Here is a 12,103-nt window from a genome sequence, read left to right as displayed (position 1 = left end):
GGAAGACATAGGGATACATTCTGGAATGAAGTGATGCAAAAACCAAAAGATATCAACAAAATATAAAATATCGCCTTATATTTACTTATCTGTTTACATGTTTTATCTCCTAATAGATTGTGAGCTCCTTGAAGGCAGAGACATTTTATTTTGTTTTTTCTTTGCGTCTCCAGTACATAGTGTCTTATATGTAATATTTAGTCTTTGTTGAATAGGACTGGATTGGAATCACGTGGCTATGGTGTTATGCATTACATAAATAGCCGAGATAGAGTGACCTCCAGGGAACTCAATAGTGATGAGTGGAAATGGAGATCCTAGATATAGTTCAAACTGGAGCTTTCATCATCTGTACTTTTTAACCGAATCAACAATTTCATATTGAACATGTGGTATATGCTCAGCTCTGCTGAAGAGGGCTGTGGAAGGCACAGAAATATAGGACATGGTTTTTGTCCTCTAAAAGAATACAGTGTAGTTGGGGAGCAATAAAATCATGCAGATTTCCATAACAATACATAAGTAAAATGTTAGTTCCAGAAGAAAAGCTCTCACAAGGGCAATCATGATTAACTTGGAAAATAAGAAAGGAAGACAGCAATTGCTTATGTGGATGGACAGTATGGTGTAATAGAACACCGACTATGACATTGGAAGACTAGATCTAAGAAGAGGAAACTTGCTATGTTTGAGGAAGTATTCTTTCTTAATCGAGTGGGATAGAGGTCATTTAAAAAGTAAAATGTCATTGCATAAATTGAAAGACTTTTTGCACAAACAAAATCAATAAGATTAAAAGAGAAGCTATATGGGGCGGCTAGGTGGTGCAGTAGATAAAGCACCAGCCCTGGATTCGGAGTTCCTGAGTTCAAAGCCGGCCTCAGACACTTGACACTTACTGGCTGTGTGACCCTGGGCAAGTCACTTAACCCCCATTGCCCCGCAAAAAAAAAAAAAATTTTTTTAAATTTAAAAAAAAAAAAAGAGAAGCTATAGGCTAGAAAAAACTTTGTCTCAACCATCTCTGGCAAAGATATATAGGGAACTTATTCATATAAATAAGAGTAATGGCCATTTCTCAATGGATAAGTGGTCAAATGGATAGGAACAAATAATTCTCAAAAAGAAGAATTAGAAATTAGAAATAACAAAATATTTTCTCCAAAATCACAAATAATGAGACAAATACAAATCAAAGCAACTCTGAGGCATCACCTCACATCCAGCAGATTAGCAAAAATGATAAAAGATGGGAATAGTTGGTGTTGGAAGGGCTGGGAAAAGTGATTCGTGCATACACTGTTAGTTGTTCTGTGAATTGGTCCAACTATTCTGAAAAGCAATCATGCCGAGAAAGTGTAGAAAAAATTCATATCCTTTGGCCCAAAGATCCCATTGTTCGGCACAGAGGAGGACAAAGATTGAAATGAACAATGCCATATCCACCAAAATATTCATAGTAGCATTCTGTAATAGCTAAGAACCCTTCGTAGTAGTGAAGAACCTTTTCCACAAAACTGACCCCTATTTCTAACTTCCCTGTTTCAGTGAAGGTTCCTACCTTGTCACCAAGGACCTCAAACTCGGTGTCATCATCACCTTCTCAATCTCCCTTTACTATCCCTTATATCTGATCAGTTGCCAAATTTTGTCATTTTTTACTTTCACAGCATCAATTAAATCTACCCTCTTTTTTCACACACCTTCACCATAGTTCTAGCCCTCATCATTTCCATTGCAATGGCCTCCTAATTGGTTTCCCAACTTAAGTCTCCCTTATTCCAGTCCACTTTCAACATGGCTACCAAAGTGACTTTCCTAAAGTACAGGTCTAGCCACATCACCCCTTTATTCAATAAAATGCAATGATCCCCATTCATCACCCCTAAGAAGAAATATAGCACTAAAAGTCCGTTATACCTTGGCCTCAACCTACCTCTCATGCTCCATTATAAATTATCCCTCTTCACACCCTCCAGTCAAATTGCCTTCTTACTATTCTTCATTCACAGATTCCTACATCCTGTCCCCAGTTCCTTTGTACTGCAGGGGCAGTAGAGTCAAGGACTCCTGTGTGAGTCACTCTCTTAATTTTTCTCTTCTTAGAATCTCTAATTTCCTTCAAGACCCCAGCTCAAGTGCCACTTCTTATATAAAACTTTTCTGGACCACTATCTCTGACCATACAAGTAGACTCAAACAATGGACATTTCTTATTCACAGGAGGGAAGGAAGGGGTTTGTTACTAGTCCCTCATTCCCAATTTCCAACCAAGCCTATTGTCCCCATGCTTCAGCTCTGTAACCAATCATACTGATCTCACCATTGATGATATCAAGCTCTTGTAACCAGTCATAATTTATTCCCTGCCTACAAAGTCCTGTTCTTTGTTCTGTAACTTCCCAAAATCTATAAAAGATTTGGGGTCTTTGCTGAGGAAGCTAAGATCCTTTTTATTGATAAATTCACGCTTTCCTAATAAATTGATCATGTTCAGAACTTCGTGTCTAAGTTTACCTTAATTTTAACTATTACAATCTCTATATTTTATTCTCTCCTGATAAAATATAAAGTCCTTAAGGACAGGGATTATTCTATTTCTGTCTTTGTATCCTAGTACCTGACAACCACTGAACAAACTGTGTTACTGTGAATATGTGGAAATATTACAGCACCACAATAAATATTGATTTGAAGAATTCAAGGAAGTATAGAAAGATTTGCATGACATTTTGCTACTGAAGTCATCAGTTATACTTGGAGAGCACTGGTCTTGCCTTGACCACAGAAGGGAGGGATTTCCCTGTTGCTGAGGCATGTAGTTCAGGGACCCTGCTTTAGCAAGGACAAGAAACCCTGCTGCCAAAGGTACGGTTGTTGGAGGACCTAGTCATAGCCTTGGGCAGCATTCATAGGCCTAAGGATAAAGGCATGTTCCCCATTGCTGAGGCATGAGGTAAAGACTCCCAGCCCTTGCCTTCAAGTCACAAATCACAACATCAGGAATTGGGTCAACTGCCAAGGGTCCTAGTCCCAATCTTGGTCAATAATTTATGGATCCAGCAGAATGAAGGAGCCTCTCCCATTAAACCTGAAGGTACTCTAGCCAACCCCTGGCATTGAGTCCTGAATCCCAATGCTGCCCTCATTGGGATATGGAGTAGCTGCTCAGCTGAGTGATTTCTTTTCCAACAATGGTTCATGAGCTAGGAGAAAGGGGTACAGAGGTCTCCAGGTTCAGCGACCTGACTTCTGCTCTCTCCAGGAAGGACCAGAGATATTGGTGAGGCTGTCTGTCCTTTTCTGTCCATAGAGATGAAGTGGCACTTAGTCACAGCCTGGTTGACAGCTCATGAACTAAAAGGAGGTCCTCATGGTCCTGATTTGACCTAGCTGCTTCATTTGGATTCTGCCAAGAGGGGATGATTTTAAGAGGCATTGCAGGAGGCTTTATTGTTGGATTATTGACATGTCTCAGCACTGGCAGTTAGTGGGCAAAAAGTAGTCATTCCAGAGACAGACGGTGCAACAAGAGCAAAGCCTAATTGGGGGAGAGGGGACAGGATGAAGAATAGAGCCCAAGGGAGTCCCATACAGTGGTTTAGGTGATCCCTGAAGGACAAAGAGGGAAGTTTGTGAGCATCAGCTGAGATTGGGAGACAATCAAGCAGTCTAGAGACTGTCAGAGATTGTTCCACTGGTAGTCTTAGTGGGGATGATATAGGATTTCTTTGAGGGAGAAGGGACTCTTTAACTATCTGGATGGGAGTGGGGGCATTCCTCCTCGCTTCAGAAGGAGGAAGGGGATATTTATCCTCCACATCAAGACAAGGAGAGGGCATTTATGCTTAAACGTGAGTGATGATAGGCCTTATCTCCAAATGTAGGGTGCTAAAGGACCAGTTTTAGGGTCACATTGTCTTTATGCCAGGGTTGGTAGCCTTTCAGAGTATACAGTCAGTGCCAGGGTATAAATGTTATCATAACACTAGAATCATAGAATCTTAGTGTTGGAAGAAGTTACCTAGTATAAATTATCAAAACTATCAAAACCACATAAAAGGGGTCAAGAACCCACAGTCTATCCTCTGTTTAAATGTTTCCAGTGTCAAAGAACTCACTACCCTCCAAGGTAACACACTCCATTTTTGTATAGCTGATTATTAAAAAGATTTCCTTAAGTTGAAGCAAAATCTGTATCAGTGTATAATAATTTTCATGCATTGCATGGTATGGTGGAAAACATGCTGGGTTTACCACCTAGATAACCTTGGGTGAATCTAATTTCTCTGGGTCTCAGTCTCCTCATTTTTCAATGAGTAAGATGGATTAGATGACCTCTAAGGTCACTTGCAGTTTAAAGTCTCTGGTCCTGTGATCCCAGCTCTCCCCTTTAAAGACCAACAGAAAATAAGGAAAAACTTTCTCAGAGATTTAACTATTGTTTTATGGAGTCCTTACCACCAGAAGGAACAGAGAAGTAGGAGAGCTGTATTTTGGCTGGGCTATATTTATATTTGACAACTTTGGTTGTTTCTCAGTCATGTCTGACTCTTTGTGAGCCCATTTGGGATTTTCTTGGCAAAGATACTGGAGGGGTTTGTCATTTCCTTCTCCAGATCATTTTACAGATGAGGAAATCAAGGCAAACAGGGTTAAGTGACTTACCCAGGGTCACACAGCAAGTAAGTATCTGAGGTCAAATTTGAACTCAGGTCTTCCTGACTCCAGGCCCTGTGCTCTATCCACTGCATCACCTAGTTACCCTAGTCACTTCCCCAGTAAAGTAGCAGATCTGGAATTCAAACTCAGATCCTCTGATTCCAATCCAACAAGTCCCATTAACTCTTGGGGTGCATGCACAGGCAAGCTCGCTCATGCTCGCACTTGCTCGCTCTCGCCCTCTCCCCCCCCCCTCTCTCTCTCACACACACACACACACACTTCCTGGCCTGATACTTTCTACCTTGTTTCCATCTAAACTGAGGCTCCCTCCTCTTGTGTCTCATGGCCTCAGAATTTAAGATATCAATTAGCTATCTGTTAAACTAATTCATGTTCCTGTGCTAATGTGAGAGATTGCTGCCTTTTGCTATTAAGTAAACTATACACAGTGACTTTCCAAAGACATAGTGTCCCTGATTTTGTTTTCTAACTGACTCTAATGGTGGAAATTCCAGAATAGGAAGATCATCGGTCATTGTAGCAAACCAGAGAGAGAGATAATCTCAGCGGGGGGATATTTTGGTACCCTCAGATGAAGCTGTTCAGGAGGCTATCTCCATCCATGCAAAGGTTCAGCTGCTCCCAGAAGGTCCAGGGATGGATTCTATAGTTGCCAAGTTCACTACTGTTCATGACTTCATAAATGTAACCTCTGACCAAGTAAGTAACCCTGAACAGCTGCTCCTAACCCCTACTCTGTTTAAATAATCATCAATTGATTCCTCTCCCTCTGCCCCTCCCTGCTTCCACCCCCCCAACCCTCCCCCCCCCCACCACTCCCAGGTCCACTTCTCAATTTGACACTACCAGGGTCAGGGTCATTCCTGGCTCTGACACTAACTCACTGTCTAACCAGAGCTAACTCACCAATAACTCGTTTCTCTGTATGTGTCAGCTTTTTCATCTTTCAAATGGGGAAAAAATAGGTGTTCTCAAGGTGGTCCTTATGAGTAGACAGAGTAGAATGTTGCCTATAAAGTGTGATTTTTTTCTTTTTGAGAAATATCAAGCAAAACTCCATCCGGAAATGCACTGTTAGAGACTTATCCCTAGGGTCTTTAAGATTTGTTTATCTTCTAGAGTTCTCTGTGACAATGCATATGCAAGAACCCTTAAGCCATTATCAGAAAATACCTTAGTATGTGGATGGCCCACTGAGAACAAGAAAATTCTTAAATATTAAGACTTTCTAGCTTCCATTAACTCTTCTACCCTTTATGACCTGCTATGACCTGCAGGTACAAACTCACCAAAAAGAAAATTGACTTTAAAAGACAGTAATACAAGCAGTCACTCAGTGAACAATTCTATTGCTGACTTCGTTTTCTTACTCTTTTGAGTCTTTGGCTCATCCAGTGATTCATTTTCATCTCAGCTTCTCCTCTTATCTGCTAGCTCCTCAACTCCTTTACTTACATTATCTCTGTTGACATGGTGGATCCTCCTCCCCAGACTCTATGGTTGAACTCTCAGGTTAATGATGAGAGCATTACTAACAGGGCTGTCATGGCCCACATCTCACAGTTGGTGCAAAACTCCATGGAAGTATAGCAGAATGGGGTAATCTTAGGAGCCTGAGACTATCAGGCTCATTGATTGGGCTACAGCTCCTGCCAAAACAGCTAGCTATCAGAGAGCTTCATAATGAGGAGGAGAAGAAAAGGACAAGAGATGAGGGAAAGGATAAGAGACAAAAGGAGAGGGAAGGGAAGATTATGCTCCAAAGAGGGCCCAGCTTCAAACATTCAGTCCCATAGCTATTTCTCTTTTACTGCAGAATGGGATGTTATTGGGAAATTTAGGTCTCTCTACTGCTGAACCTGGTATATAAATTTCTCTCCCCATTTTCAAGTACTTCCCTTCCTCCATCCTAATCCTTTACACTAAGACACAGACTAGTCCTATATTTATGCAAGTGGCTCAGTTCACAGAAACTACATGGTAAGGGCATAATCACCTCAACCCTGTACTACTGCAACAACCAAACATCTGGTGTTCTTCCTTCATTCTCTCGATTAGGTTTTGTTGAATAAGTATGCATTGGATACCTATTGTGTGTCATTCTAGGTACTGGGTATACAAAGACAAAAATGAAATAGTTTCTTCACTTAAAGAAGCTTACATTCTGCTAGGAGTCTTCAGCCTATTCTACATGCTGTAGCTGGAATTGTCAGAAACACAGGGAAAATAGAGAACTGTGTGGCTCCTAACCATAAGATAGCACAATAGTGTAGGTGTGGAAGAAAACCCTGCAGAGCCATAAATAAGGTGGGGCATCTGGGGCTTTGTCCCAGGCAATGACCTAAAGGGTCAGCTGACCCCATGCCTCATGCCTTGAATTCTTCTGCTGGCCTGCTCACCAGTGAATATGGGAAACTAAGTCATGCCCTAGAAGAAATTGATGAAGGCAGGCTACAAGCTAATGGAAAAGAGGAAAGGGCCTGGCCACCCCTTCTGTCCACGATCAAACTGTCACTATAATTTCCTCTGGCAGGCCAGTAGAGGGGGAGAGGGAGAGTCAAGGTTATGGAACTGAATCCCCTGGAAACAAATCAGAATTTTCTCCTCTGGACTGTGAATCAAGAGATCTGGTTTCTAATCCAGACTCTTCCACTGTGTGGACTTGAGCATTTCCCTTCACTTGTCTAGGCCTCAGTTTCTCCATCCACAAAAATAAACTTGGATCAGATCTCTAGAGACCCTTTCAGCTCACTTGTTTCTATAATTCTGTTATTCAATGGACCACTACTCCTTATCCCACCACAATGAACACCAGGCCCCCATAATCTGCTAAAAAAAAAAACACCACAGAGCTTTGTTTATTTCAGAGAATTTGCTTGTTGAGATAATATTGACCTTTACAACTTCCCTTTAGTCCACTATTGGGTAGTAGTTCAGAGAACTAAAGGGGCATTCCTCTCTGGGGTTAATGTTTATTAAAGTCATAGAATAAATATCCAACATTTCCCATGGAATTTCCATTCAAGTCAGGGCTCAAACCCTTATTCACATAAGAGATTCACTTATTTTATAATCCACAGAAAGGGTGATATTTACATTCAGAAGGTGAAAAACATTTCCATTGCAATCCATAATGGTTAGCTTTCCATTCAATCCACCATTACTTCACCGTCCAATTTCTCTGGGTTCTGATAATGTCCTACCTCCTCCATGAAGTCTTCTCTGTTGACCCTCCAGCCTCCAAGCAAGCAACCGGCAAGCACTTACTAATTCCTACTGCTATCTCCCTGCTCTAGCTCTTTATCCCACTTAATACTGCCACCACGAATTTACTGTCAGAATTCTGTGATTTTTAAATTATTCATTTGCTTACGTCCACTCTTTTCACCTAGATTACAAGCTGCTTGAAAGCAGAGACACTGTATTATTCTTTTTTTAATATTCCAATATGTAATGAAGCAGTTTGATGAAATGGAGTTCTCAACCTGGAATCAGGAAGACCCAGATATACTTTGCCAAGGAATTCCCTCCAGAAACAGAATTTAGGAAGGAAGCTGGTCCAATCTTCTGACAGATTGGAACATCTACAGTAAAAGTAAAAAATGGTTCCTTAACTGAAGAATGTATAAATCATTTGTGGAAGTTAATCACGAAGAACCTCCATATCTGCATTGATCAAGGGATGTGGTAGCAGTCCTTTGCTCAGATTTCCTGGGTTTTATCTTATATATTAAAAAAGAAACTCATGACAAGACAACATCTTCTCTTCATTTATTAATGATGAGAGCCCAAGGTTTGTCTGGTCTCTTCTTATAAGGCAGACAGACAGTCAAGCAAGAAAAGGGGACATACCCAAGGGGAAAAGTCATATTAGCATTAAAGCAATTTCTTCTTCATAACATTAGAACAGAAACAAAGCGAAATTATATTCATTACCACTGAGAAAGGCAGCACAGTATAGTGGAAAGAGTTTTTAATTTAGAATCAGGCCACTTATATCTAAAACACAGCTCTGCTACCTGCATGATCTTAAGTATGAAGATGCTACAACTGTCTGTATGACCTTAGTCAGTCACTTGACTGCCCTGGGCTGTAGTTTCCTTTTTCTGGCTAAAAAAAAAAAAAAAAAGGAAAAGAATGAAAGGAAAGGGGAGGGAAGAGGAGGGGAGGAGAGGATATAATTTAGGGGAAGGGAGGAGAGAAAGAAAGGAAAAGAGGAGAGGAGAGAAGACTAGAGGAGAAGAAAGGAAAGACAAGACTTATGGGTACTGATTACATACCCAAATCTATTCTACATGGTTACATTAATGAGTATATATTTCTATAAGGATCTGTGGCTTCATCCAAGTAGGAAAATACCTTTGCTTGCTTTGCCTGGTCCTAATTTGTGGCAAAGTGAATAGAGGGGTGGACTTCAAGTCAGGAAAACGTGAATCCAAATCCCTTATATTGACATATTTGACACAGGATCAAAGAAAAGAAGCATCTCTTTGATGTGGGAAATTTGATATTTTTTCCTTAGCCTGGATTGGGAAGCACTGAGTGCTTGATGTTTTATAACTGACTCAAATCAGAGGACCTTGATTCAAATCCTATTTCTGACACTACCTACACAACTTTGGGCAATTCACTTAATCTCTCTAGGCCTCGGTTTCCTCAACTTTAAAATGAGGGTTTTCGACTAGATATCATCTAAGTCTATGATTCTATAATCTTCCCCTTCTTGGGAAGAAGAAAAGAAGAGGTTTAAGTGAAGATGTCCTGCATTCTGTTTGAGTTCTGTTCCCTTCCTGCTCCAACCTTTTGAGTGATATCTTTTGAGTGATATCCTCAGGGAATTCCCCAGGAACAAGAAAGAATAGGAACATGGCATTTTGTGTTGGTCATGGTCTTATTTGCATGTCCTGAGATGCTCACATCAAGACCACTGTATTTATTTCATTGTCCCTCCCATATAATATATGTATTTTTTTTACCAGGGATTTCTGTAACAATATATTTGTAGAATGAAAGTTCCTTGAGGGTAGGAATTATTTCATTTTTGTCTTTATATCCCAAGGGCCTATAACAGTGCCTGGCAAATGGTAGGTATTTAGTAAACATTTACTAATGGATTGATTGTACAATCAGAGGGTCACAGAGCCAGAAGATGCAACAGAGGTCACCTACCCCAATCCCTTCATTTTATAGAAGAGGAAACTGAGCCAAAAGAAGTTAAATGATTTGTCCAGACTCACACAGGTAGGTACAGAGGTAGAATATTAACCCAAGTCCTCTAACAGCATGTCTGGTGTTTATTCATTCCTCTGTGTCATGCTAAGTGACTCTAACTTCAAGTACTATAGCAAGCTTAGTGGTGAGGAAAATGCTTTCAGGCCCAGGACATTCCAAAAATACCTCAAATAAAAAGAACATCTGATAGATATAGATAGATGATAGGAGGTAGATACATACATATACACATATATACACACATACATATACATATATATTCAATATGCAAAGGACCTCTCACATATGGCCTCACTTGAGCCTCACCATACCCTCTGAGATAAGTACTAGATGCATTGTTAACCTCGTTTGTAAAATGAGGAAACTAAGACTTACAAAGGCTAAGTTTTGAACACAAGTTTTCCTGACACCTAAGTGTTGTTTTTACCATTAGAGAGGTCACCTCCCATAATACCTGCCAGGATGAGTCTTAAGAACAGCCCATTCCTCAATCATGATAACCACTTGCCAAAACACTTCACTGATTTTCTCACCATCTACATTCAAAATTTCTGGAGTTGTGACACATCACTTTTAGGGGAAAAATTATGCTGATCTTACCAAATAAAACCTTCTTGGATCTTTGTGTCCCTGCAGAATCTCACACATACATAGTATGCAAATTTTTAACAAAGTGTTTAATAAAAGCTTATTGATTTTACTTGATTTCCCCCATGTTGAAATTCTTCTCTTCTAGATTTGCTTTAGTTCCCTGCTGATAAAATCAATGAGGAAAAGTAAAGTTTCCAATGCCTTATGAACTCATCCTTTGTGACTTCAAGGGCTTTTTTAATCATGTGATTTGTTCATTAACATGACCTCCCATTTTCACACCTGGTAACCTGGTAAGTCACTTAGAGAACAGAGAGGAACTCCCTGATTTATGGAAATCCACAAAACATGGGTATCTGTAGTAAATCAATTTCTAGAAATGCCCCACCTCTCCTGAAGTACGTAGTTTCCATACAGATCCCCACAAACCCCGCATGAAGGGGATTTTTACTTCAAATTAGTTCCTTGGCACAGACTTCTTGGTATTTGCCTTAGCAGTTAAGCAGAAGCTGTGGAGGACTGAAGCATGCCTCCCCAAGGCCAGACTGTCCTTTGTATATGGCTAATATCCATTAACCATCCACAAAATTGGTAGAGTGGGCCTGTATGGACATATTTGTTGTCAATCTAATGGTTTATTTGCATAACTCAACTCGTTAGAGGCTGTTAGCACATCAAGGAGGCCCTTTGTTGGTTTGAGGAACAACAATTAACTTTGGGAACTAAAGAGTAAATACAAGGAGGATTTATCACTTTGGCAGTCTCAACAAACACAATTTTGTTGTGCTAAGGGGCCCCTGATAAAGACAGCAGCCATCTGTTAAATAAACTGTTAGGTTGGGAACAGAGCTGCTAACTAACAATGACACAGTGCTCCAACTTAATAATAACTGATGGACATTGCATTGTAAAGATATAGAACATAAAGTAATCCAACAGGTTGGTTAAAAAATATCTACCACCAGAATTTATACTTCCACATGAGAGTTGTCCTCCAGAGTAGTAACCTTGAGGAGCTACAAACTTATTCCAAGAATATTATAAATGCATAAAAAAGTAATTTCTCTCTTGGAATTGTCTTCAAAGATAGTTTATGAAACACACAAGAAATCCACCTCTTTTTTTTTTGTCAAAATTGGTATTACCCAACTTGAATATTCAATTTAGCCACAAGACTTAGTTCCAAATGCCTTATTAATTTGCAAAGTAAAATTTATTTCACATACTTTAATTTTTCAAAAAGCAAATCTACCTCCAAAGAATGGTGAGTTGTTAAGACTATAGAAGTTCAAATGAATGGGAATGGTCATTCTCAAAATGGTTGGAGAAAAATATTTTAAGCAGTGAAAGCATCCTTTGAATAAGCATCTTCAAAGTAACTGCTTTAAAGGAGGCAGAAATCATTTGGGTAATATAAATAGAAAAGGAGAAACTTGAGGTGTGAGAACAAGAAGGCAGCAAATGTTGCCAATAAGCTTTAATAAGGGCATCAGTTGATCTCTTTGAGATACTATAGGTAGTTTATAAAAGCAGTGATCTCTGGGCTGGCTATCATAATATGATTGGAGAGTTTAATGGTTTTGACTGACTAGTA

This window comes from Dromiciops gliroides, chromosome 3, assembly GCF_019393635.1.
Source record: "Dromiciops gliroides isolate mDroGli1 chromosome 3, mDroGli1.pri, whole genome shotgun sequence".
NCBI classification, from domain to species: Eukaryota; Metazoa; Chordata; class Mammalia; order Microbiotheria; family Microbiotheriidae; genus Dromiciops; species Dromiciops gliroides.
This window is presented reverse-complemented; position numbering follows the sequence as displayed.